This window comes from Mus musculus, chromosome 11 (genome assembly GCF_000001635.26).
Source record: "Mus musculus strain C57BL/6J chromosome 11, GRCm38.p6 C57BL/6J".
Classification (NCBI taxonomy): domain Eukaryota; kingdom Metazoa; phylum Chordata; class Mammalia; order Rodentia; family Muridae; genus Mus; species Mus musculus.
This window is the reverse complement of record NC_000077.6, coordinates 92,946,621-92,974,375: the sequence shown is the minus strand read 5'-3', so window position 1 is coordinate 92,974,375 and position 27,755 is coordinate 92,946,621.

Sequence of the window (27,755 nt, the reverse complement as noted above, 5' to 3'; positions counted from 1 at the left end):
GCAATCATCAAACCCAAAGATCATCTGCCTTGGCAGAGATGCCAAAGTGTCATTGTGGATTTGATCAGGGATACTGCTTAGCTGAGGTTGCTATAACTTGCAACCTCATTCCAAATAGTACCACAGCCCCATACTGGGGATTTCAATCATGACATATTGGGGAACATTGCTTTCATCTTTCTTATGTCTTTAATGGTGGTACAAATCATTGTCATTCCCTGTCCATAGCAGGTGTTATTCTGCATTCTATTTATTCTTGGTTTAGTATGGATGCAGTTTAAAGGCTGCCACTAGAACATCTGCACATGATTGTTGCTGTTTTCTCTACAGTCCTCAGGCCCTTCTGTGGGCTGTGATAGTTGTCATTAGTACTAATCTCAGTATTTACTTATGAAAGAATGAACTAGGTCTCGTGGAGGAGTCCCTTTCTTACCTGACTCCCATGTACTTGCCCTTTCATTGTCAGTCATGATGAAAGTAAGAGTCTCTCTGTTTCAATGTCAACTCAGAAATTGTATCTAAAATGATCTTGAAAGACCTGGGTGCATGACACCAGCTCCTGGGTGCATTGTCAGCTGTCAAACTCTGTATTTGGGGAAAGAGAGAGAGAGAGAGAGAGAGAGAGAGAGAGAGAGAGAGAGAGAGAGAGAGAGAGAGAGAGAACACTCTGAAATCAATATTCAGCACACGGTTTCTTCCTTTCCATGTTTCTTTCTTATACCATGGTTTTGGTTGTGTTATGTTATGATTTAGTCACTAAGTCACCTAAGTGACCTAAGCCACTCCTTAGGTAGGGCCTTGTTGGAGCAAACGAAAATCCATCCAGAGGGATGCATTTTTTTTTCCCAGGGGCAGGGTAGTTGGTGGGAAAGATGCTTTGTCATTGGTGTCTTCCTGTCTAGGATGGGTAGTGCTACCTCTTATTTGGGAATGAATGAATGAACCCCTTCAGTGAACACAGCAGATGCTGAACTGGTGTGTTATAGGTGTTGAATCTATCCACGTACACATTGCTCTTAAGATTTTCAATTTTGGGTCCTGACTTTGACTTAAACACCTGGCTGATATGGATACTTAACTTTCCTTGAACTTGCAGACATTGGCCTTAAAATATTTTATTTTTATTTATTTGTATGTATATGAATATTCATTGGCATTATTCATGTGTATATATCTTCTGCATATCTAAAGAGGCCAGAGGCGGGGCATTGAGTCCCCTGGAACTGGAATTTCAGATGGTTGTGTACTGTCACATGAGCCACCATCAGGATCTGGGAACTGAATTCAGGTCCTCTGTGTTCTTACCTGCTAAGCCTTCTCTCTCACCCTTAGATATTGTACTTTTTATATTTTAAGTTCAGACTTCTCCCTATTCCTGTGCCAGGAGATAAGAGCTCAGTTGTATGTGGGTGATGAAACTGCACATTCACCCTTGATTTTTGAATCATGTATTATTTATCGGCTCTCACCTGTTTATTATGTTTCTCTACATGGCACATGGATCATGCCTGTAATTATCATCGAACACTAAGGTTGCTATCGCTTCACCATTTCTCTTAAGACTACCTAATTAGTTTTACATTCTGCTAAATTACTGGAACACATTTTAACAATCAAATCTACACCTTGCACCAAAACTTTCATCTTTGCCTAGTGCTAGTAATGAGAATCACATGGCCAGCTAGGACTGAGTGATATAACTCCAAATTTTCATCTTTTCACCAACATCCTTGGTCATATTCAGAACCAACTGGTATAAACTAGATACAATAGAAACAGATACTGGGATGTAGGAAACCTTAACTCATACCTATAAATGAAAAATAAACAAGGAAACATAAAACAAAAACAGGGATGGCCAGAAGGTATAGGATTGAAAAAAATCATCTACTGGGAGGTTCTAGAGTCAATACTATTAGAGGTTATCTACTTATTTACTTATGTAGTTATTGGCAACGAGTCAAAGTGTGGAGGTCTTCACATCTCTACTTCATTCAGCTGCCAAATGCTGGTGGTTGACTCAGTGAGGGGGTGGAATTTCTGCAGGTCGGACAGATCCTTGAGGAGCTGACAGCTGGAGGGATTTGCTGACTGCGCTCTCTACAGCTGAGTGGAATGTACTTCCTGGAAGGTGATGACTTCTGCATCTCTGCATTATGTTTACACGCGGGCTGTGAGGCCATTATGGCTCAATCTTTCTAGCATCTTCTGTACTCAGCATTGACTTAAAAACGCATCCGGTAAAAATGCACATTCACAAGAGTAAGAGTCATTCATTTCTCCAGACCACTTTCTCACGTGAACTATCTATGTATCCCAGGACCTCAGGCTTGCTTTATTTATTTAATTTTTTTTGTCTAATAGTTTGTATGTTTTCCTGCTTTCTATCTTTAATATGGTAATGCTCTCTGATGCACACACATCCTGCTGACTGGTTGTGATAATCAAATGAATAAAAACTGATTTTGAACATGCACACTTTGTCAATAGCAAAGTCCTGAACCAGTGTCACATGCTAATGCTAGAGATAATTTCCTTTTATAGCGATTTATAGGACTAGGTATCTAGGCAAAGATAGAGGGAGAGGTATGCTTTTCTTCACTTGAACTTCTTATTTTGCTGCTAGTTTTGTGTTTTGGAAACAGCACTAGAGCTGTGAGGTGGGAGATATAAGCTTTTTTCCCCTGTAAAATTCTCTTTTTCACAAGTAAGAAGACATCTCTGTGGGGTGAAAGTCCTCCTTCTCCCCCAAATGAGCTATACGAGCAGCAACTACAGGCTTCTATGCCAGTCAGTGAGTTTCTGCACCTCAGAAACCCTGATGTGGTTAGCATCATTCCATGGTGCCAATAAAGTCCAGAATGTCTCATGATAGAATCCTTCTAGTCATCATAAAGGGACTCAGGCACCTTCAGATACCATATGCTGGCAATAAGTCTAGCCTAACAGCCACACCGATGGTCCCTTCATTGCTTTTAAGTCACTCCTTAGCATCACAGAGATCCCCTCAAAACTACCATTTAGCTGTCACACATGTCGGCAGAGGCAAGCTAAAAAATGATAAATGATCAACTGGACAAAAGTAACAAGTGTCGTCATGGTCTCTGCCAACTCTTGTGCCCTGAAGATGTAGGCCTTACATAACATTAGCATGAGAAAGACCAAGGCAGTATTCACAGTGGAATGTCCTCTGTCTCTGTCATTGTTTCTGTTAACCATGATTCCTTACCTATTTGGTTCGAGGGACTGAAATCTTAGTCTTGAAAGGGCTAGTGCAGGAAAAGCTGGAAGGAGGAGCCTTGGATTGACCTAGCAAAACAGTAACAAGAAGTCAGGACTCCCTGGTAACCCCTACATAAGAGACTTAAATTTGCTTGCTTTAGACCCACTAGGCTTGCAGTCACTAGAATAATGTGTTATATATTAGCTTGAGGTTGGACACACTCTGTTATTTCTATGAGCTGTGATGCTTTGTGGCTGTGTGGCCCAGACTGTCCTTTCTCTATTGCTTCAAGCTGCCCACACCTCCAGTGTCCCCCTGACCTTTTCTCTGCTTCTCATCAGTTACAAACACCCTGGCTTCTTGGTGTTCACCAAATCTACCAACCTGTTCTTTTATTCCCCTCCACCAACTTTGCCTGGGTCCCTACATCTCTGCAGACCCAACTTCATATTCTTCTCTCTTTCTTTCTCCTATGTGTTTGTCTTTGACTTAGTCTTTGTATATGTCTGTGTTTGTCTCTTTCTCTTTCTCTGTCCATCTGTCTCTGTCTCTATCTGTCTCTATGTCTCTGTCTGTCTGTCACTGTCTCTGTCTCTCTCTGTCTCTCTGTCTCTCTGTCTCTCTCTCTCTCTCTCTCTCTCTCTCTCTCTCTCTCTCTCACACACACACACACAAAACAAACATGGAATGCACTTTGTGCTGTGTTGGCCTACTACCCTTAGGCTTGGGAACTACCCAGGAGTGTGGTTGCTATACCAAGTCCATATATTTTCTTCCCTGTTAGACTAGAAAAACCACGTTTTCTTTTCATTCCTCTTTATCTATTTTACTTTCCTTTATAGCAGTTACCAGCTCATGCTTACTTTATATGTGCTCAGCAGTTTACCTGTTAATTATGTATTTGCCACTCTGTCTCTCTCTGGAATGGAAACTCTGGTGCAAAGATCATGACTATTTTTTTTTTCAGTGATTCTGTGAGGTGACAACTAAAATGTTATTGAATATTAAAGTCTATGCATTTTTCCCTCAAGTCCAATTAAAATGTCCTTCATTCCATGTGAGCTCTCTCTCATCACCAAATTCTGCATTAGACTTTTGATGTCTTATATATCGCTTAAGTCTTTCTTAAGGCAATGGGCACTCAGCTTTGCCACTGGGTTGGAACAAGTAGAACAGGTTAGAACAGCCATTGTCATTTCAGTTCAGACACTATGCTCCTCGGGTGTGGACTATGACTTAACTTTGAATTCCCTGTAGTAGCAGAATTGTGCTTTGTACTTATTAAGCATTTGGGTGATAAGGGCATAGCTGAAATATTAACAAGTTTATTCATTAGCTAATTTTTCAGAGCCTGGTACTTAATGCTCTCAGCACTGAGGATCCTTTGCAAGTAAAACAAAACGGAAAACAAAATGATAAAGAATTCACTGGCAAGTCATTTTATACTAGGTTTTGTTTTAAGTTAATATTTCACATAAGTTAAAATTACACATGTCTAATCCCAACAATAGTTTTGTATGGTAGATTTTGCTTTTCACAATTAAAGAATGAATGGACTGGACACAGGGCTTTTGACATTTCCTTTCTCCTGATTCCTAATCCTCATCTCTCTAAGCCATCATGCTTGTCTTTAGCAATGTGCCATGTTTTCTGACTTTGCACAAGATGCTAACATCTAAGAACAATAGTTGCTTTAGGACAATTGGTGCTTATGTTTGTGTGACACAGACACATATGCTGTGTGCAGTGGAGTCTGCTGACTTGGGGTGGCTGTCTCTTCCCATTTCCCCAGGGCCCCTATGAAAAAGGTCAGTTGAGGATCATCATCAGCAATACAGTCCAATGTTTCCCTTCAGTCACGTTTCTTCTACCCTGTTGGTCTTTTATGGTCTTTTGCCTTCTGAGATTGGTTGTATCTGTGGTTTCTCCTTGAACATCATGCTCAGGCTACTGAGGCCACTTTGCTTTTTTACATAAAACAATGGGAAACTAAGAATTTCTCTCCTTTAACCACTTACCCATTTGGGGGATTGTAGTCTCCCCTCCCCCAGCCTGAAACCTGCTTGCTCAGGGGTGGAGCTTCCTGCTCATTCGTTCTGCCACGCCCACTGCTAGAACCTGCGGAGCCACACACATGCACCTTTCTACTGGACCAGAGATTATTCGGCGGGAATCGGGTCCCCTCCCCCTTCCTTCATAACTAGTGTCGCAACAATAAAATTTGAGCCTTGATCAGAGTAACTGTCTTGGCTACATTCCTTTCTCTCGCCACCTAGCCCCTCTTCTCTTCCAGGTTTCCAAAATGCCTTTCCAGGCTAAAACCCAGGTTGTGGTCTGCTGGCTGGACACAACAGGGGATCGTTCCTTGCCAATAAACACTTTGCAATTCAAAGACTGGCTCCTGTCTCAAAGAGGCCCAATGCTGAGGTAGATTGCTCTGCGGAATCAAGTAGTTTTGGCTCTGGAAGCTTTATGTGAAATTCCACAAGTTATTAATCATTTGACTTCTTCCTCAATACATTCTAGTTTTCCCCATTCACTATGAGTTTTCAACCCCAGATTTAATATAAATCTATACTTATACAGACCTTCATCTCAAAGACCTCCTTCATAAGAGCTACCTAGAGATGGTCTTCTAGGAGAAAACATTAATAATTTTATTTTCTATTACTAGTGAAAAGCATTTTCCAACACTGTCTCCCCTTTTCAGTTCTTGAGATTGTGTCATGGATACCTCTTAGAAGGAGGTTGTAGCGGAATCTAGAGTGGAAAGAATAAAAGGGCAACAGAATTGTTTAGGCTGAGTTCTTTTTTCTTTTTCTTTTATTGGATATTTTATTTATTTACATTTTAAATGTTATCCCTTTTCCCATTTTCCCCTCCACAACCTCCCTATCTCACCCCTTTCCCCCTGCTTCTATGAGGGTGCTCTCCCATCCACCCACCCATTCCCCCAAATGGGTAAGTGGTTAAAGGAGAGAAATTCTTAGTTTCCCATTGTTTTTTGTAAAAAAGCAAAGTGGCCTCAGTAGCCTGAGCATGATGTTCAAGAAGAAAAGCACAGATACAACCAATCTCAGAAGGCAAAAGACATAAAAGACCAACAGGGTAGAAGAAACGTGACTGAAGGGAAACATTGGACTGTATTGCTGATGATAGGCATTCCCCTACACTGGGGCATCGAGTCTTCACATGACCTAGGACCTCTCCTCCCATTGATGCCTGACAAGGCCATCCTCTGGTACATATCAGTTGGAGCCATGGGTCCCTCCCTCTTTGATTGGTGGTTTAATACCTGGGAGCTCTGGGGGGTCTGGTTGGTTGATTTTGTTGTTCTTCCTATGGGGTTGCTAACCTCCTTCAGTTAGGCTGAGTTTTGTATGTGGCTGCTCAGAGTATACACATGCTCAGAATAAAACTGAGCAAGCTGTGAAGAATTTATTTTTTAACTTCATCCATCAGTGTTTATTGAAGCTTCAGTGTTTATCAAGAATTTGTCTCTTTAGGGATTCTACTAAAGAGTTCACCAACAAAAATAACACACAATTACTTCCTTCCTTTGTGGAATTAGCAGTGTGTGGAAGCACAACAAATAAATGATTAATAAAAATGCTGATTAGGTGGAGACTGACTTCAGAAAAGGTTAGTGTGAAATGAATGGAGACCAGAAGAGGGAGCTATAGAGTCTGATAGGGACAAAAAAGAAAAGAAAAGAAAACAACAGATTTCTCCTGTAATACCTCCTTTCCATTTTGAAATGATCATCAGTGTAATTGATCCAGGAATTTAAATGCTAAAACATGTAACATTTCCTTTCTGTGAGAGTGAGGCTGAGATTCCTGGCGGTGAGGAACATGGTGGAGTGTATGGACAGAGGGGCTGCAGCTTGGAAGCTGATGATGTCTGAAAACCTTCTCAATTTGGAATTGCCCATATGGAAGATCAAAGCCATCATATGGAAGATAGAAGAGGCATCTCTCAGAATGCTCTTCTCAATATCTGATTTAAAGGAGTATATGCAGAGGAAAATGTTAGAAAGAGAAGTTCAGAATGGCTTTGTCTGAACTTGTTTTCAATGTAGCAACACAGGTGAAAAATCAGATTTTATATGATCTAAAGTATACAGAAATAAACTCCTCCTCTCCTCTTCCTCCTTTTTATTTTGCATTTCAGGGGATGCAAAGTAAAGCAGATTATTTATTATGGATAATTAAAAAGAGCTTATAGGGTATAAGAGGAGAAGTAAGCTGAGGCCAAGAGAACTTAGCTTGTGTATGTATTGCAAACTCTTACTTAAATGGGAAGGTAACCAGTTTGGAATGAAGTAAAGATTAAGTGGAAGCTTTTCTATGTAGTCACAGTGATGGTGCTGGTGATGTAGTGAGAAGAGATTCACTATGAAAGAGGAATTAGTGGCCTCACCAGATTTATTTACATCAGAGACTGCTTATCTCCTGGTCTTTTGCTTATATTTTCTCTCCACTCTTATACTTGGCCAGTGAGGACAGGGTAACCTCATGATTCAGATTACTTAGATAGTACTGTATCCGCTACCCGAATTGTCTAGACATTTGTTAACTAATCTATGACCTCTGAGTTCTCATGTGCCTTTCTATAACCTTGTGCTTTTCTTGAACTTGACCTAGACTCCACTGCTGATGGGCAGTTACATGACCCCACGTTCTCATAATCTTTGTCTCCTGACTCAGCTCTATCCTTTAGACTATATCCTCCTTCTTCTGAATTAGTTACTTTTTGTTACTGTGATAAAATAAAATGATCAAAGCTAACTTATGGAAGAAAGAGTTTATTTTTTGTTTATGATACCAGAATCAGAATCCATGTCACAGAGGCATGGTGGCAGGTAGCCAAAGCTGAGAGATTACATCTTCAAAATTAAACAGACTGAACTAGAAGTTGTGTATATCTATGAACTCTCAAAGCCTATCCAAATATGTGGTTGGAATTCTAGTGCTCATTTTAACTTCCTTTTGAGCAATAAAATATGCATTCCATGATATTAGCATGTTTTCTGATGTCTGGACACATAGAGGAAAATTCTTCATATACTGCAAATATTAATACCGGATTCAAAATTTCTAATGCTGTCTTGATTTATGGAGTATCCTCTTGATGTGATTGATGCCTCTGCTTGATACCTTTTAGGATTCTACAAATGTCATATAATTATACTCATGTTTTCTGGTTTGTGTTTCCAAAGCCTCCTTCACAACCCATTAGATAATTTGCGTACTGCTTGTTCAACATCTTGTTTATTGACCCTCTAAAAAAATTAAGAATATGGGAAGGATGTCAGTGGTGGCTGAAGAGATATAGGGTGAAGGTTGTGTAGAAGAAACTGAAAGAAAATGATGAAGGAAGGAAGTACTGTACCATTGAGATTCCCAAGAAATATCCAATCCATTTTCAGTACATGCTAACAATAGAACACTATGATTATTGAGACAAATTGGATTTTTCAGAGTTTAATGAGGCTTTTTAATATACTGGGAGATGGTCCTGCTCAGGAACTACTACAGTTCATAGTGATAGCATGAACAGCACAACTTGTGGCATAGTCATGAGTGAAAGAATCACTTAAAATGTCCCATAGTGAGGTTTTGCCACTTTTCTAAAATCTTTTTTTTTAATTAGACATTTTCTTTATTTACACTTCAAATGTTATCCCAGTTCCTGGTTTCCCCTCTGAAAACCCCCTATCCCTCCCTCCTCCCCCTGCTCACCAACCCACACACTCCTGCTTCCTGGCCCTGGCAGTCCCCTATACTAGGGCATATAACCTTCACAGAACCAAGGGCCTCTCTTCCCATTGATGACCAACTAGGCCATCCTCTGCTACATATGCAGCTATAGCCATGAGTCCCACCATGTGTTTTCTTTGGTTGGTGGTTTAGTCCCAGGAAACTCTGGAGGTACTGGTTAGTTCCTATTGTTGTCCCTCCTATGGGGCTGCTAACCCCTTCGGCTCCTTGGGTCTGTTCTCTTGTTCCTTCTTTGGGTTAACAGAGTCTGATGCTGACTCTTCAGTGCAGCAATTTTCTTTTATTGAAAACAGACTCCACAGCTACCCATTGGACTGAGGCCGGGGACACCTATGGAAGAATTAGGGCAAGGACTGAAGCAGCTGAAGGATTGTAACGCCATAGGCAGAAAAACAGTATCAACCCTGACTCCTGGGATCTCACAGAGACTAAGCCACCAACCAAAGAGCATACATAGGCTGGTCTGTGGCCTCTGGCATGTATGTACAGAAGACAGCCTCTTCCGGGTGCAGTGGGAAAGGATGTACCTAGTCTTGTAGGAACTTGATGTTCTAGGGAAGTGGGATGCTGGTGGAGGTGAGTTAGGTGTGGGTGGGTGGGGGAGCATCCTCTCAGAAGCAAAGGGAATGGAGGATGAACTCAGGGAGAGGAGACCTGGAAGCAGGTCACATTTGGAATGTAAATAAATAATTTAATAAGAATAAAAAAGAAAATAGACTCATCATACAATATATACTGATTATTGTTTTCCCTCTTTCAACTCCTCCCAGTTACTCACTGTCTTCCTTCTACTCCAGATCCACTCCCTTTCTGTGTCACGTTAGAAAGGAATAGGCTTCTAAGAGATACCAATCAAACAAGACAAAATAAAGTATAATGAGATGAAGGGGAAAAAACACTATCATACTGTCATACTGAAGTTATACATGACAACCCAACAGAAGAAAAGGAGTTCCAAAAGCAGGCATACGAGTCAGAGTCCCACTTGTTCTCACAGTCAGGAATCCTCTAAAATACTAGCAAATATTTATGATATATATTCAGAGGACCTAGTGTGGACCTATGGAGGCTCCCTGCTAGCTGCTTCAGTCTCTCTGTGCTCTTATGTACCTTGCTTAGTTGATTCTAGTGAAGTAGTTTTCTAAGTTCTTAACAATTCTGCATTGAGGCTTTTCTGTCAAAGAAGGCCTTACAAAGAATATTGATACAGAGCTCAGATACAGCTATATCCAAGGCTGGCAAAACTCTTCTGTAGCATCTACAGTGCATAGGTTACCAAGGACCTTGCTAAGGACTGGCTCTGGAAAGTGACTAGTTCACATCTTACATTTAATGAATGTTTGAGTCAATATTTAATAACAAAATAATTAACAATATAATTTCATTTTACTATTTTTTTCCTGAGTAGCTTGAAGTGCACTCAACAAGGGCCATGCAGTCTTACAAAATATTAGTTTAGGAAATTCCAGAGTACTGGTCAAGTACCATGGTTGAGACTTGTTAGGGAAATACAATCAATATGATATAGAGGAGTTATTTATTCTTTACACACACACACACACACACACACACACACACATGGACACATGCTGAAATTTCTATGGATTTGTGCTACATTAGCTGAATTAAATATATTGGCATCTGAAACACTGCTTTACATAAATATCCTTGAAAATATTTGACAAAATAATCTGAATACCTCAACATAGTCAAGTTGATGTATAAAGCCAAATGTTATAGGAAGTTAGTCTGCTTACTTACTTTTTAAAAATAAAACTGACTTTTAAAATAAATACAATTTAATAATAAAAATTTTCAAGTAATTACAAATATATAGAAAGTCTAGAAAGACAGAACAAAAGATGTTATTCTTGTCAATCTGACGTTCCATCTCTCTTGACTACTTTGGGTTAAATTTTTTGCAAGTCTGTTTATGTTTATGTTTTGTTTTGTTTTGGTTACATATGTTCGATCTAATGACACAAATCAAGAAATTAAAATGGTTATCTCAGTATTTGTAAATGTTTTGTCAGTCTGCCTGGACAAATGTCACCATTTTGTTCTGCATGAAAAAAGATCTCACTCAGATACATACTTTCCATTCACTTATGTTTCTCTGTTTCCAGGTCATCTTTTTACTCTTTATTTGATTATTATAACCTTGCCAATTTTAAAGATGATAGCTATTATATTGTAGAATATCCCATTTTCAGATATGATCAAAGTCTTAGATTATCACTCTTAATTGTTGCATCTTTGGGAGGAATGCCAATACCAGTGCTTGCTTTTTTGTGTCCCATCAGGCAATTTACAATTTTGACTCGATCAATTGCAATTAATATTCAATTTAATCATTTACTTAAGGTTGAATGTTTATCTTTCTCAACATATAGCTGATAAACATTTGTAAGGGTATACTTGAAAATTATGTAAATGTCGTATCTTTATTTTATCAAACTTTTAATTAATGAGTAATTACAATTTTCATTTTATTACAATAAATTTTATAACATTGGTAAGAATCATTGATACTATTATTCATACTTGGATCATTCTCTACGAAACAAGTGTGGACCCTTTAATGGCTCTTTTTTAAAATATTTTTTTATTATGTATTTTCATCAATTACATTTCCAATGCTATCCCAAAAGTCCCCCATACCCCCCCCCCCACTTCCCTACTCACCCATTCCCATTTTTTGGCCCTGGAATTCCCCTGTACTGGGGCATATAAAGTTTGCATGTCCAATGGGCCTCTCTTTCCAGTGATGGCCGACTAGGCCATCTTTTGATACATATGCAGCTAGAATCAAGAGCTCTGGGGTACTGGTTAGTTCATAATGTTGTTGCATCTACAGGTTTGCAGATCTCTTTAGCTCCTTGGGTACTTTCTCTAGCTCCTCCATTGGGGGCCCTGTGCTCCATCCAATAGCCGACTGTGAGCATCCACTTATGTGTTTGCTAGGCCCCGGTATAGTCTCACAAGAGGCAGCTATATCAGGGTCCTTTCAGCCAACGCTTGCTAGTGTATGCAATGGTGTCATCTTTTGGAGGCTAATTATGGGATGGATTCCTGGATATGGCAGTCTCTAGATGGTCCATCCTTTTGTCTCAGCTCCAACCTTTGTCTCTGTATCTCCTTCCATGGGTGATTGTTTCCAATTCTAAGAAGGGGCAAAGTGTCCACACTTTGGTCTTCATTCTCCCTCAGTTCTTTAATGGCTTTTATATCAGCTTGACATCTTCCCTCTTCTCATATCTCTTCCTTTCTTGTCTCCTATTCTTTCCTTCTCTTCTCTTCTCTTCTCTTCTCTTCTCTTCTCTTCTCTTCTCTTCTCTTCTCTTCTCTTCTCTTCACTTCACTTCTCTTCTCTTCTCTTCCATGTCTTTCTTTTTATGTCTCTTTAATGGAGACAAGGTCTTGTAATATGGCCTAGTCTGGCCTTAATTTCTAGGTTCAAATAATCCTTCTGCACCACCTTTTCCAAAAGCTGAGTGTATAGGTGATTATCTGGTTCTTAGCTTCTCACTATCCTTGAAGAGTGCCTTGTTTTCTGCTCTAAGTTATTTTGTGTTTTAATGTACTCTGTTTCAGTCCTAGAATTGCCTGGGTTTCTTCAAGGTGTTCTAGTCTCATTTAAAAAATAACTCAGCATCTTAAATGTTGCTAAGTTCTTTGAGGAAATTTCTCTCTGAATTCTTGGGGGATAGAATTTGGTAATACATAAATAAATGACATCTTTATGCATATTTTCTAGTTATCTCTATGGTTATAATCAAAGGTAAGCACCAGTGTCACCATTTCTAGTAGAATACATCAGTAGTGTGTTAATTATAGATATTTGCCTCCCCCCCCCCCCCCGAATAGGTGTACTAGTATCATTCTATGGCTTTCAAATACTATTTAAATATTTGTCAATGTTCAAAAGAATATGCAACTAGCAAAAGTCTCAGTGGGCACCTAAAGTCTTTGGTTTATTTAAATAAAAAACTCAAGACTTAGGTCTTTTTATAATTTTCATTACTAATCTTTGGAAGTTCATCTTTGGGAATTGTTATTCAACAATTCCAGAATCCCGTTGTATGAAATCAAACAATGACAGTTACTTAAACATATGCTAGAATGAAGTAGATGTTGATAAGGGAAATATGCAATGACAGTAACAACATACATTTCTTTGTCCTTAACAATTCATCGCCATGTTTGATAACCACAGTGACCTTGAGAGATGGTTATTATCTCTACAGAGTACATTTTATAAGGAATGTACTGAAATCAGAAGAAATAAAAAGGCTAACTTAATGGCTGGCAAGTGGTAAAGCTACATCTTAAAGCTAATTGTATTTATTCCCAAAGCTTTTCCATGAATCAGTATGCTTTAGTGTTACTTGACTGCCAAACCCAGGTCCTCTGACTAAACTGATCATTTAAACCATTTTGAAGGCTTTAAGTGGGTGAGGAAAAACAGCCGATTAGTGTTACAATTACTAGCAATTCAGCAATTTGCAAAATTGACTGAAAGAAGTTGACCTGCCATTTCCAACCTACAATTTTTGTGCGTGTATTTCTGTGAGCAACTAGGGAAAAAAAGGGAATCAACACAGAATCAGAGACATTCACTGATGCCTGTTGTGACTCTCTGAGACAGTAGATGTCTTTACTCAGTATCCACCACATCAAGTGGTGCCTGGTGTTGTTGAAGACCCTGCTTAGTCTCTCTTGTTTTCTTCTGGTTCCCTGAAAGAGACCTTAACAATCAGTTTTTCTCTTTTGAATTCAGAATCCATGTTTCCAAAATATGATGTTTTGACTCTATTGTTTCAATATCATTGAGTTACAATAAAATATATCATATATAGAACTATCAAGAAATATCTCCTGTACTTACTTGTAAACCCTAGTATATACTAGGACATATTGATTTTTTTTAAATTTTGCTTTCCAGTACAGAAAAACTATTAACTAGTCTGCTCCTCATTTTCTTTATATTTGAGCCAGAGATAGTAGTACATGTCAATTTGAGTTAGTATGCTCACAAAATGAACCACTCTATACAAAATATTTAAGATAACATGCAACACAGTAAACTCAGTTCTGTGTATATTTTTTGCTGTCCTGGAACTCAGTGGAGGGTATATTTTTAAATTTAGCTGTGTTTCTCTAGTCAGTTTCAGTTTGTGATATTTTCTATGATCTTTTATGATCTTTGCACTTTTGAATGGTGTAATTAGATGTTTTAATAAATACGCCCCAACCCCCAATTTGGATGTCTCAGGATGTATTCTCATGATTTTGAAAATTATAGGAATGAAAAATCATTCACATGTTGTTATTCACAAGTTTCTACCAACATAAATTGATGTTTTAAAGAATAATTAACCATGAACGACAGGATACATCTTTTTTTCCAGAAGCATTCTGTATTGGTTAGGGTTTTACTGCTGTGAACGGACACCATGGCCAAGGCAAGTCTTATAAAAAACAACATTTAATTGGGGCTGGCTTACAGATTCAGAGGTTCAGTCCATTACCATCAAGGTGAGAGCATGGCGGCATCCAGGCAGGCATGGTGAAGGCAGAGCTGAGAGTTCTACATCTTCATCCAAAGGCTGCTACTGGAAGACTGACTTCCAGGCAACTAGGGTGAGGATCTTAAGCCCACAGCCACAGTGACACACCTATTCCAACAAGGCCACACCTCCAAATGGTGCCACTCCCTGGTCCAAGCATATACAAACCATGACACATTCTGATCCGTAAATACGCAACACTGAGAGAGTGGCCATATCAGTACACAGAGGCAGTTATTTCTACAGGTTAGATTCATTGCCTCCTGCAAATGTTCATGTGCAAACCTTTAAAGAGAAATTGGGATATTTACATTGTTTCAAATCATCTCCTCTTAAATAGTTTAAAATACTGCAATTATTTTAGCATCCTCCCACAATTCATTTGTAATCTTCCAAGAAGCTGAGCTTACTTATTTTTCCTGGACAGTGCAGATATAGGTAAAATATTGCAGGGAAAATGATAGTTATTTTATGCTGGAGACATTTGGCAGATTTCATCTTAACCAATAATGCTAACATCAGTCATGGTGCATTTTGTACAGAAATCTATTCTCTGATAGGACTTGGGAACTTCCTTTTAAAATGCTTTGAAAAAATATCAGGTAGGAAACGTCATAGGGCCTCTGGGGAAATAGAATTGAGGTAGAATTCTCTGGTCAGTTAGAAGAGACAAAGCCAGGAAATCAATAAACATGGTTTCATACTATTATACACTTTAAACAGCTAATAAGCATGTAAATACTTTCATAATTGTAGTACTTTCCTTTGGACAGCACCTGAAACTTGAGCTCAAATGGACACTTACAGGACAGTGGCTCAAGACATATTGTGAAGTAGCAGATGGTGTGATATTTGCAATCAGATCTCTGAAACCACGTGGTAGGTGTAGCAAAGTAGACAATGACTTGAAGCAGACAATGATATTTGAAATCTGTGTATGTTATGCAAATTTCTACTAAACTGTGCTCACCTTGGTGAAACTTATGTTTCTATTAATATTTCTCTCTGATAAATTTATATATGAGCACATAATGGCATTTCACCCTGCAATATGCTTTATACCTCAATGTATCAATAGCATCACAACAAATTAGTTTTCACAAGTGTTTCAGCAAATCATTATAAGTTAAATATGACAACATTTGCTTCTACTTGCCATTTTTTTTTACACTATTGTTCATGGTAGTGATTCATGAAAAAGGAAATATTAGTGTGGCACTCGAATCAGTCAAATGCTTTCCAAAGGTTTTATTTTTTTTTTCTTTCCTACTTTCTCTAGCTCCTCCATTGGGAGCCCTGTGATCCATCCATTAGCTGACTGTGAGCATCCACTTCTGTGTTTGCTAGGCCCCGGCATAGTCTCACAAGAGACAGCTACATCTGGGTCCTTTCGATAAAATCTTGCTAGTGTATGCAATGGTGTCAGCCTTTGGATGCTGATTATGGGGTGGATCCCTGGATATGGTAGTCTCTACATGGTCCATCCTTTCATCTCAGCTCCAAACTTTGTCTCTGTAACTCCTTCCAAGGGTGTTTTGTTCCCACTTCTAAGGAGGGGCATAGTGTCCACACTTCAGTCTTCATTTTTCTTGAGTTTCATGTGTTTAGGAAATTGTATCTTATATCTTGGGTATCCTAGGTTTTGGGCTAATATCCACTTATCAGTGAGTACATATTGTGTGAGTTCCTTTGTGAATGTGTTACCTCACTCAGGATGATGCCCTCCAGGTCCATCCATTTGGCTAGGAATTTCATAAATTCATTCTTTTTAATAGCTGAGTAGTACTCCATTGTGTAGATGTACCACATTTTCTGTATCCATTCCTCTGTTGAGGGGCATCTGGGTTCTTTCCAGCTTCTGGCTATTATAAATAAGGCTGCTATGAACATAGTGGAGCATGTGTCCTTCTTACCAGTTGGGGCATCTTCTGGATATATGCCCAGGAGAGGTATTGCTGGATCCTCCGGTAGTATTATGTCCAATTTTCTGAGGAACCGCCAGACGGATCCAAAGGTTTTAATAATGTTCATTAACAGGATAGACTGGTGATTCACATTCACATGTCTCTATCATATTGTCTTAGTTCTTTTTTGGAACATTTTATAACCATGATTACGCTTTCTAGGCTACATATCCTAGATGCAGATCATATTAGCAAAATAGTCTTCCAGCAGCACATTGTGCCAACCAGCTAAAAAATACACACCAAAGAAAGAAACTAAAGTTGCATAATAAGCAAGCAAGCAAGCAAACAAACAAATAGGAAGAGAAGAAACATTGTTGCCTAAAAGTATTTGTAATGTAGAGGGAGTTTTGTGAAGAATTTATGAGTTATAAAATGTATATAAGACAATTCGCTGCCATATAGTTGGGACTCATTAAAATATATACTGCAGGACAACACATTGATTTCCAAATCTATCCAGAAATACAATTTTATAAATACAAAAGGAAGCAGTAGACATTTAAGCTTTTATTGAGTTTTGGTTTCTATAGCAGATCTGAGAGAGTTTCCCTTTTCTCTCTACCAGCTGATCTCAGTAGCCCTGTCTTTTCTGTGGGATTTGACAAGTGATGTGTCTGACTATTGCTGACAGCCCTCAAGCTTGGGCTTTATGGAACAAATCAAGGCTTTGGCTGAGTGACTGAATTTCATACTTAGAACTTCCTTTGCCAGTGATGCCATTTTGGAGGTGATCAGAGTCTGATTGTCCTTTCAGCACCTACATCCATCCTTTCAACACATCAGAGTTCTCTTGAAAAGTAAAGAAAATATAATTCATCTCAGGTTTAGGTCTCAATCCATCTGCCATACAGCATTTTTTAAAAAGCACGTGCCTTCTCTCCTATGAAAAAAGAGAGGAGTTTCATATTCCTCTTGGACAAAAAGTTCACTTTTGAAGATCAAGTTTAATGGAGCGACGAGCCTTATGTGATCTGGCTCCTCTCACACCTTAAGTCCAGTCACTGAAGAAGTCACAGATACATTCATTGAAATGTAATAGATTATAGGAAGAGGGTATGGAAAAAGTTATGGAAATTGAATATCTATCAAGAAATTATTTCCCAATATAATAATACACTCCCACTTTATATTATGTATTAATTTACATAGGAAAAGTTTCAAGAACTTTTAAGTAGAACACAGAAGAGGAACCATATAAATAGGAATTGTGCATTTGTGTGCGTATATGTGAGCACAGAAATGCCTAAAAGTGTGCTTTCAAAATATTGATAGTAACTAGCTCTGATGAGAAGAATTCTTAGTCATCCCCTCTTTTCATTTTTTTTGCAGTACCTTTTGACTTTAAAACTCATTTATTTTTACAATAAGAATAAGAATCCACAATGGGCTGTGCCCGTCAACATCAAACCTTAATTAAGAAAGAAAGTGCCTTACAAAAAAAAAAAAAAAAGAAAAAAAGAAAGTGCCTTACAGGATTGCTTACAGACTGGTTTTATGGAGGCATTTTCTCAATTTAAGTTCCTTCCTGTCTAATGGCTCTAGCTTGTGTGAGGTTGACATAACTCTCTTTAGCACAGGAAGGTTTCTGGAAAAGAAAATGGTCTGATCTGAGTGTGTGGGTTCACTCACGAATTCAGTTATTGTACCCACGTGCTTAGGATCTACAGAAGATCAAGTCAATCATGATTCCAGTGTGGCATAAGGAAGGGCTCATGTCTCTCCACCCCTCGCTGAGGAGCTTTTGTTGTAGAAAGCTGCATGGAGAGAGATTCAGTTTTCATTATTGGTAGAGTGTCTGGTAGACTGTTGATATCTGGTGGATGGCCCTATACCTATGTGCACAGGGCAGCACTAATTGATTGGACTCGCCTGAGGCAATGCGATTCACTCTGTGGTCATAATCATGTCTAAGGGGTAGATTTAAGAAACTAAATCCATAGTTCAAGCTGTTGGGAGAGATCTTGATATAGCAGAGTCTATGTAGAATGACATCTTTATTTATCAGGTTTAGCACTGCTAGAAAATGGTTAATAAAATACTGTTGGCTCCTGATTTGTTGTAACTAAGTAGAATAAAATAGATGTTATATCATCTATTTCTTATCATCTATATGATTAAAATAGATAATTTATCTATATCATTAAAATTTTATAAGCTTTATAATTCACTAATTAATCCCTTTTCTGACTGATATTTTGACCTTTTCTTAAAGATAGAGCCTCCTAAACATTGAGAGGGAGTATGTTCACACATAGAATATTTCTGTTACTATATGGCTGTATTTTAAGTTAAAAAGTTCAGTGGATGATAAATAAGCTACTTTCACTCCAAAAAATAAAGAAGCAAATATAACATAGCAAAGGTGGTAAAATTTTTAAAAAGTAAATGTAAATTAATCTTGAAAAAATTAAAAGTAACTGCAAATAAATCTTGAAAACAATTATTTAGTAATAAAAGAATAAGTTAAATAAACACATGCTCAATTAAATATTTAAGTATAGGCATTTAGATATTTTTTAGGAAAAAAGTAACAAAATTATAGAAAGCAAATTAGAAAAAGATGAAAATTTTCAGAAAAGATAAGAACCAGGTACATTGGTATATGAAAAGACAAGAAAAATGTAGCGACAATTTGAATAAATTTGACCTTTAATACAAAGCCTCATAACTGGTAAAAGTGCATAGAACTTTGACTGCTGAGAATGGACTCCCAAAGAAGACATCAGTATCACTCTCTTCAAGGCTTAGGGAATTCTGTACAAGAGGGGCCAAGAGTAAGATCCAGAAGATCCCGTGGAAGTTTCAACCTGCACTCTTTCTGACCTGGGCTGGTTTGTTCTTATTAGGCAACTTGGTAATGCCTGATTCTGAGAAGTCACCATATTTACATTGAACTCAGTGTAGACATCTAATCTTCATTACATTCTACAACACAGAATTCCTGGTCTCAAGCTGTCTTCTTTCCAACGGAACTTGAAACAGTGTCTTCTGGACATGACATAACCATTGTATTCATGAACTCAAAATATCTGTGGGAACTTGCAGTCGACCTGTACATGATTGTGCCTGTCAAACATGGAGGTCCTTGTGAGGTCCAATCTCTTCTTGTGTTTTGACACTTAATGTTTACTGGAGGAGGAAGGCCAATCTTTGTTTAGTGATGTCGCCATTGATAAGTTGTCCAAGCTGTAGTAAATAACTCAGACTCTGAGCAATAAAAAGGTCCTTATCATTAAAAATATGTCAACATTGAAATTAGACTTCAGAATCCATATTAATTAGTTCATAGGATATAATGCAGTTATAATATTTACAAAGTCAAATATTACTGTACTTGATCAAAATCAAAGAAGAAATATGTGATAGGTAGGAGACATTTGACAGACACTGCCCTTATTCAGAAAACAGATAATGAGTTTGCTGGATGCACAACTAGATTTTTGGTATGTTTTTGTAAAGTAAAAGTTATCTAAAGGTCAACTCTGGAAGACCTCTATTTTTATTTTTGTTTGTTTTTTAAAATTTATTTTATTTTATTGGATATTTTATTTATTTACATTTCAAATGTTATCCCCTTTCCTGGTTTCCCCTCCGGAAACCCCCTATCCCATCTCCCCTTTCCCTGCTTCTATGAGGGCGCTCATCCACCCACCTACCCTCCCACTCAGTTCTAAAGTTTTGGATTATTCAAAGTGTAAAAAAGGCAAAATACAGGGAACAAAAAGAGAGGTGTACCATAAAGCAAACATTAACACCCTCAAACACCTATTAAGACTACAACAAAACCAGGTGCATGAAAGTTAAAGAAAAAAAAGTTTCTCCTTAGGAAGTCTTGAGTCAACCCAAAGGTATTCCAAGGCCTTAAATCCATGACCACAGTGGGCTTTGTTGGTGGTTCATTTAGAAAACATTCTACTGTAGTATAAGAAAGAAATATTTTTTTTTCCCTCAGACCTCTGTGCCTCAGGCTCACAATTCTACTACCCTGAAAAAGCTGGCAATTGCTCTCATGAATCCAGTGGAACTCTTCCTTAGCAGTGACTGGCTGAGAAATGGTCACATGACCTAATTTCGCCTAACAGTACAGTGGTGGAGGAGAAGGCGTAATAGTTACCTGGAAAGGTTGTTTGCTTTGGGATGAAGCAAAGAATGTTATTTTCAAATGAAATAAGAGATCGGCATGGTAATAATGCAAAGGGCACCACCCCTCAAACTATATGTTCTGTGGGTCACTCAGTGAAAACTCATAGGAAACACAGGTTCCTGAAAATATCATGTTTTTTTTTTGTTTTGTTTTGTTTTGTTTTGTTTTTTTGTTTTTGTTTTTTGTTTTTTGTTTTTTTTGTTTTTTTGTAACAAAAACCATGAAGTCCATTCTACACTAACTTTTTGTTAGGTGAATCAATGCATCTTACATTTTGTCAGTGTGAAACTTCATTTGTTTGTTTTTTTTTTTGGTTGTTGCTGTTGTATAGAGCATCATTTATCTGATTGAAAAAAAAGTATAAATGGGAAAGAGTAATATACATAGATTAACCAATTAAATCATTCACTGAGCATTTGTCTGCTTCTGTACTGTGCATGGCAGTACAGAAATTTGTAAACATGTGAAGCAAAACATAAATATACATGGATATTTAGAGCAAATATAATGATATGTGCACATAAGGAGGACAGCTACAAGAGGGAAGGATGGATGCTTTTACATAATAAATATATATTCATACATATAAAACAGATATATACATTTTATATATACATATATCAAATATGTATGTACCAAATATATATGTATATAGAAATATGTGTATGTATGTCATATATAATATTCCACAAAAATTCTATATAGGCACATACCACTTTAACAACAAAAATTATTTAAAATTAAAAAATAATCCTTTTTCATAGAAATCTCTGCTCTTTCTAGCATTATGGAATAAAGAGTCAGTACTGTGTCTTTGACCATAGTCCACTGTTGAGATTCTCTCAGCAGGAATACAGTACAATTCTGTAGTCTGGCTGAGGTTAGATTTTATATTTCATTATCAGAAAAGAAATGATAGAACAAAGTGCTTCAGTAACATAGTCTTTCTGGAACATTCATATATACAGAATAAAGAGATAATATATGATTTCTTTAAAAAAATAACTCCATCCACTGAGTTCATTCTGCAGAACAATGACTCAATAGGGACATTGTACTGGTGCATAATAAAGATCTTGTTTATCAAGGACAACACATTTTAATGGCTAGGGAATTAAAATCTGGTTTCACCAACCCCTTTGCCCTGATGCAGTAAATTAAATTTAATGCTGACATGAGTAATACACATTACACTCCAGTGCAATAAATTTAAGCACCAAATTAATGCAACTGGACTGAAATGGAGGGTCTTGCAAGAACATTATGGACAGAACAGGCACCTGTAGTAATTGTTCTTTTTGTAATGGGGAAGATCAGATCTAAGAAAGAGAAAAGCAAGCTCAAGCACTGTCTCTGAAGACTCTGGGATTGTGGTTGCTGGATGGTATGTCTCCATTCAACTTCTATTAGCAGTATTTTATGAACACCTTGTTGGTCCATGGTGCTACAGCAATACCATTTTTAAAGATGATCAATAGAAGGACATTGTGAACATTGACTGGAAGGTTGAGAAATCTGGAATGAAAATGTATACTTAGCAAGAGGATCAATTTTTGCTTTTTTCTGCATCATAAACATAAGCCATTAAAAATTAATTTTCAAATAATGTAGACTCTTTTGTATGTGGATTAAAAGCTCCACCAAACACTTATAGTGTATTCAAAGGAGTCATCAGTGGAGGTAATCAATTTGTTTATCTTACTGAAATATTCCCTCTATTTTGTACTTGGTATTCCCCTATATTTCCAGAGCCCCCTTATTTATGGAAATAGTCCCCATGCTATGCAATAGACATGGGTTCTATATTGGCAGGATGAATGTTAGTCATCTAATTTGACCATAGTGGCTCTTGAACTGTTTTTGAGATCAAATATGAGCAAGAGATTTAGTTCTGATCAATACAACACAAAGTGAGGTCTGCTGAGAAAGTGCTGGAATTTTTGTTGTTTTAAAATAGCATTTTATGGGGCTCTGCTTTGAATTCAGTTAATATCAAAGGATAGCCTTAATATCCTGAAATTTCTATATCCAGCTTCTAAATGCTAGGATCACAGGTTAGGGCCGAATGCCCTTCAGAAATATTTAAGAGGATGCATATCTTATTGAATATTGCAGTGTTTTCATATATTGTTTAGAGTTAAGTTCATCTTTTCAGGACTGGAAGAGAGTAGAGTCCACAAGGAACTTTGGCACTTGCGAGTGGTGCTGGCATCCTCTATAACTCCTTTGCTTTCTGATTCATGATGTGTAAAATATTGCTGTGTTACTTGATCTTTTAAAATTATTCTTACTTAGTGCCCAGATCGCCAATTATCCCAATCAATAAATGAGCTCAAGAGTCATAGGTTTTATGTTACTTAATCAACTACTTTTGTTATTTTTTAAATGGTGATAAAGATACGATAGTGTCAGAGATATAAGATGCATATGTCCCATCTCTGTGTAGCCTAATATGAAAGCAATATTTTAAAGCATATTGTCTCAGGTCACTACCATGATAAACCAAAGTTAATCTCAGCATATATTTACCTAAAGCATGTCACAATATTGAAGTAAGAAAACCATGGAAATGGTGAACGGATTAGTTATTTCTAGAGCATGTGAAGTGTATGTTCCTATAAAGGGGTGGCACCGTGGAGTCCTGTGGTGACAGAACAATCCTATATCTTGATTGTGGTACTAGTTACATAAATTACATGTATGGCAAAATTGCATATACACACACACACACAAACATACACTTATGTGCGAGTGTGCGCGCACACACTCTTTCACACACACACACACACACACACACACACACACACACACGCACACACACCAAGTATGCAAATGTAATATTGGGGCCTAGTAGCTCCCTAATATTCTTTAGGGTAGGATATTCATGTTAAGTTTAGTAACAAATACTGTTCTGGGTATTGTTAGCTGAATGAAAGGTATGTACCCCACATCCCATTCTTTGCATATTTTCTCAAGCTTTCTGTGATTCTGCAATTATTTTAAAAATGAAAATGAAAAGAGGTTAGTAACAACGACGACTAGAAATTCCCTTTTAGCGTGGCATTTTGAACATATGCACGTAATTCTGAATTACTTGTAATTTTATAATGTCTAACCTTTACAAAGGTATCATTAGAACTATTAGGAAAAAATACACAGGTTTTTTTCCCTTTTGGGGTCATATTTAAAAAATGCAGGGCAAATATGCAAGAAGACACACGTTCTTGATATGCTGGCCCTTTCTGCTATGTGTCCTTACCTTTCCAAATGGATGGATACTTGCTAAAAGTATTAGCCTTATTACACTTTTTGTTCCTTTTCTCTGCTATCAGTGGGCGCCACCTGGACGAAAAGCAGCAGGGCAGCCTCATGTACAAGGCTTTTCCATTTTACCAACAGATTGCTCTCCTGCTTTTGGGGAAAGAGCAACCTTAGAATGATGAATGCTTGTCCTATTAAAAGCTCCTCCAGCGCAGGCATTATTGATAGTGTGTAAAAAAAAAAAGCCATCCATTTTAGAGCAAATGAAAATTGAAACAGAGAGAACATCGTGTCTTTCCCCCCTCCTAATATATGATACTGGCTCATGAGCAGTGTGATTGTTGTGAGCTGAAAACAGCTGTCCACAGTCCTCACGACCTTCACCCACCTCCCACTGGAGATCACAGGGACACTGGATTGGCAAGAAAAGCCAGCTCGCTAACACTGATAATAAGCCCACAGCTGTTAGCAGGGCATTCAAGACTCACTCATGGTCTAGTATTATTTTAACCCTCTGGTTTATCTTCTCTCTTTCTGTACGAAAAGGATGTAGCAGTCATCTGAAATTATCATTATTATTATTATTATCAGATCATGGTATGTTTTTCCTATATCTTTATGCAATTTCCTCTGCCTTAAAACTGGGTCCCATCTTTTCTGTAACTCTAAAGTTCTTTTCATTCGTAGCTTAACTCAATTTAGCCACCAGAACCTCTCCACCCTTCCATTCCTCATGCTTTCTGCTTTATGAATCATCAAGAAACTTGTAATGGTTTTATATTTGTGAAGGATGTTCATGGGGTGTGGAAACATGGTCACAGGTTTGCCAGTCTCCTCATCTGGAGAAGGCAATTTTTTAAGATCAGAGCCTGGAGCTTTTTATATCTCTGTTGTCTAGTGCCATGCTTAGAAGATGTTTTGCAGCTAATTGTTTGCTTACAGAAGGAATGCAGACACGTGAAGTCTGAAGGCTCCAAGCTCTTGATTATTTCCTTAAGAAGTCTGATTCACTCTTACCCATTATTGATGCCCAGTTATCAGAAATTGTGAGCATCTGCCCCTGGCAATAATCTTATTTGCCAAAGTTTGTCAACTCTGTAACAATATTGCGGTTCAGTTTCTACTGAGTAATGTAGTGCTCACCTTAAAGAGCTTTGTCTAGGAATTTCAGGAGTATGATAAAGAACTTGAGCTTCTCAATGCAAGGCAATTCACATTTAAGCATTATTCTTTTCCTATTGCCACTAGGATAAAACCCAGTATTGTTGATCATTGCCTCTTTATAGGAGAACTTCAAAGTAAATCAGCCATTACTTTAAGAGCCCCCCAAAGTACAGAGAGTAAAGACATCAGAATGAAACACATATTTCTTTGGAAAAACTCACTCAATGATCACAAGTATTTTGACATCTGGTTAAGGATGTAAACCCTAAAAGGGGAAGGATAAAAGTGCAGCTGAATTGTGATTTAGTTCAGACAGAGAACCATTAGGGAAGCAGTATGAAAAAAGTTAACAGGGTTATTAAGCTTAGAGAAAGGCAGCCAGGGCTCTAAATCTCAGCTTTATTCATTCTAAGTCATGACATGTCAGCCTAGTCATCTTTTTTTTCTTTTGTCTGTGAACTGTACATATTAATTTCCACATTACAGTATTGTTGAAAATAAGATGAAGCAATGTGCCAGAGCTGGCCTTTAGTTGGTGCTCAATAGATATCTTTACAGTTATGTTTCACAATGAAGCATCCTGAGAGATTTGTTATAGTTCTGTGATCTTCATGAGCATAGGAAGAACAGGAGATTTGGAAGTGGAGATTGAGTGGAAGACTATATACAAAGAACTATCGTCACTTAAGAGTTTAGTAGACCACGCCTGACTTATTTCAAACAGGAAGAACACTGGGGCTCTTTATAATCTTACTTCTCTGGTCTGGCAGCTTAAAATGGATCATTCTAACACATCCATGCAAACGTGGACAGTGCTACAGAGTGAGCACATGAAATTGAGAGTGAATGGCAATGGGCAGGCATGAAGGAGGAACTGAGGAGTGAATTTGACTCAAATACATGATATACATATATAAATACTAAGACAAATACCTTTAAAAACTATATATAGCTAATGTGAAGAAAGCGTAAATCATAGTGACCTAATACTTGGATGCATACCTCAATCTCATAGTTATAGAAAGACCAGGGCTTTTAGACCCAGCAGAAGTAAGCATAAATTCTCACCCAGCTACTTTAAATTTCTTCATCCTGAAAAACATTTCATCCCTCTGAAAGAAAGAAACCAACTACTCTGAATCATTCTGTTGGTAGTTTGGTATATGGCACCTATCTTACAGAGTAACTTACTATATTTGATAATGTACATAGACAGATAACACAGTACCTATTCGCTAGTAGGGTGACATTATTACTTGTTTTCTATCTAATTTGGATGTTAGGCTTAGTTTTTCATGGCAGACAAATCTGTCACAGCAATATTAGGGATGAACATGCACATGTAATAATCTCTTCTGGAGGAGGACTGAAATTATATTATATATACTCCTAATATTTTTAATGTTGTTTTCATTGCCACCTGACGGATAAAAGGAGAAGGAGTAAAACTGGGTCAAGTTGTTCAACTTCAAGCTGTTTAATTTTTTTTTGAATAAGTGCTACTAAGCAACTAAATATCAACTTAACATTGGCCATATATTGTGGAATAGAGACCCATCTTCAAGTTTCCTTTTATATTAGAGAAAACAGACATTAAAGATGGAGAAGGGATGGCTTGGTATTACTCTGACAGTGATATAGATGATGATACATGAGATAATTCACGTGCAGTTGTTACATGTTCCAATGTCAACGTCATTGGAGATAAATGGATGGTGATACCCAGGAGAGAGTATGCTTCTGCTTAATGCTAGGTTCCTCTCCACCAAGGGAGTATGTTTCTCTCCACATCATCTCACCAGTTGCCTAAACTAACTATATAAAGCAATTTGTTTCAGAGTTACTAAAGTCACTCTGATAAAGTAACTTTATCCTAAAAGAGAAAGCCCTACCTGTCATGGATGATGTATTGGAAAGAGAGCAATGGACATTAGACTCTGAGATGGAAGAAGAGAAAGTTGGAGAAGGAGAGGGGGAGGGGGAGGGGAAGGGGGAGGGGGAGGGGGAGAGGGGGAGAGACTTTCCAAGTGTGGTGGTGGTTGGATTGACCATGTGCTCCCATATATGAACCTCTGGTCGACAATTAGTAGCACTGTTTAAGAAGGATGGGGAGTTGTAGCCTTGTTGTAGGAACTATGTCCCATGGGGTAGGCTTTGAGGCTTCAAATGTCCATGCCATATCCAGTTAACTCTGTCTGGCGCCTATGAATAAGGATATAAGCTCTCAGATTCTGATCCAGCAGTAGTATCATGGACTCTAACCCTCTGGAAACATGAGCCTCAATAAACTCTTGGTCATGTCTTGGTATTGCTATTTCTTCACAGCAATAGAAAGGTAACTAAGACACCAAGGCAATTGGTAATGTGTTATATGGACCATGGAAGATTATTAACTCAGAAAGCACATGCCAATGTAAAGGTATTGCATCTAGGCTTCTAAGCTAGAGACTTGAGGTCTGCCCTGCCTCTCAATATGTAGACAATGAGCAAATCACTTTTCTTTTAGATCCCCTTATTTATAAAAGGAGATTTCCTGAACAAATATTTCCATTGTAATTTCAGAGTCTAATATTCTTAAATTAGATAAAAATAATGTCATTCCTTTCCTCATATTCCCTGTATATTGAGAACAGAATGACCTAA